This window comes from Octodon degus, unplaced genomic scaffold (genome assembly GCF_000260255.1).
Source record: "Octodon degus isolate 3935 unplaced genomic scaffold, OctDeg1.0 scaffold00066, whole genome shotgun sequence".
NCBI lineage: Eukaryota > Metazoa > Chordata > Mammalia > Rodentia > Octodontidae > Octodon > Octodon degus.
In genome coordinates, this window is record NW_004524642.1 from 9,834,318 (window position 1) to 9,835,612 (window position 1,295).

Consider the following 1,295-nt stretch of genomic DNA (forward strand, 5'->3'; position numbering starts at 1 on the left):
GGGGAGATAGCTCAGTGGAATAAGTGCTTCCCTGGCAAGCTCAAGGGCCTGAGTTCAATCCTCAGTTCCGAAAAAAAAAAAAAATAGTAAAGCACAGTTGAACAAATGTCATGGAACTCTAACTTGTCTGTTTCTTACTGTGATCATAGATGATCTAAGAGTCCAAGTCACTAATATAGTTCTAGAGCACATGTATGTACGTATGTATTATTATTATTGTAATTGTAATTGTTATTGTTATTATTATTATTATTATTGGTGAAACTGGGGATTGAATTCAGGCCCTTGCCAGGCAAGTGCTTATTCTAGTGAGCCATCTCCCTGGCTCCAATGAGTGTATTATCAATGATTATGAGACAGACACTCTTTTATTTCATACCATTTAATATATTTTGTAGAATAAAATCACCTCTAAAGCTGTTGGTAGTTCATTACTTACTCCTAGTGCATGACTAATATATCCCTGTCATCTGGCCAATTTTGCTACAGTGGTCTGCTTTTTAAGCCAATAAGATTGAATTTGAATTCTGGACTTATCAATTCATACATGCATAGCATTACAAATTTTACCTCACTCCTTTTAATTCTAGAGGATTTCTCAGCTTCTTACTATGTGTTATAAATTAATGTCTCAATCACTTTGATTTCAGCATAGCAATGGTAGAAAGCTCCTTCCAACCCACTTCCTTCGCACTTCGGCAACATTAGTAATCCCTTCTGCATTATTTTTCCGTGTTCAGAGATGTCTCTTAGCATGAGCACACAGGCGTTTTTGAATACACAGAGGGACTTTCCACCACCAACGTGCTTCAGCTGCTCTTCCATGTGCTTACACTGTTCTGAGACCCATTCTGACAGGTTCCTTGAGAGGTGGTCAGTGGCACTGGACCTCTATTACCCACAGTGGTAAGCAGTTCAATACTCCTCCTTATTAGCTTATTCCTTCCTTGCACTTTCCTTTTTTTTTTTTTTTAAACTATTTTCTCACCTGCAAGCACTGAAAAGAATACCCTGCACACAGGATTATGTCCAAGGCAACTTTGCAGGTTAAGAATGAAAGAGGCAAAAACAGAGAGATCTTTCACGTAAAATGCTCAGTTAAGTAAGTGATCTATTCTACGTTGTGAGGAAAAATAAAATAGCAATAATATTATCTACTCAAACAGTCATCCTGTTTGGAAATGTCCCGCTTTGAGTTTATAATCATAAATTTTATTAGAGAAGGATCCTTGAATAAAAGAGGTAACAGCAAAATGAACGAAAGAAGCATTCTGATGCACAAGTTAGTGTTATCA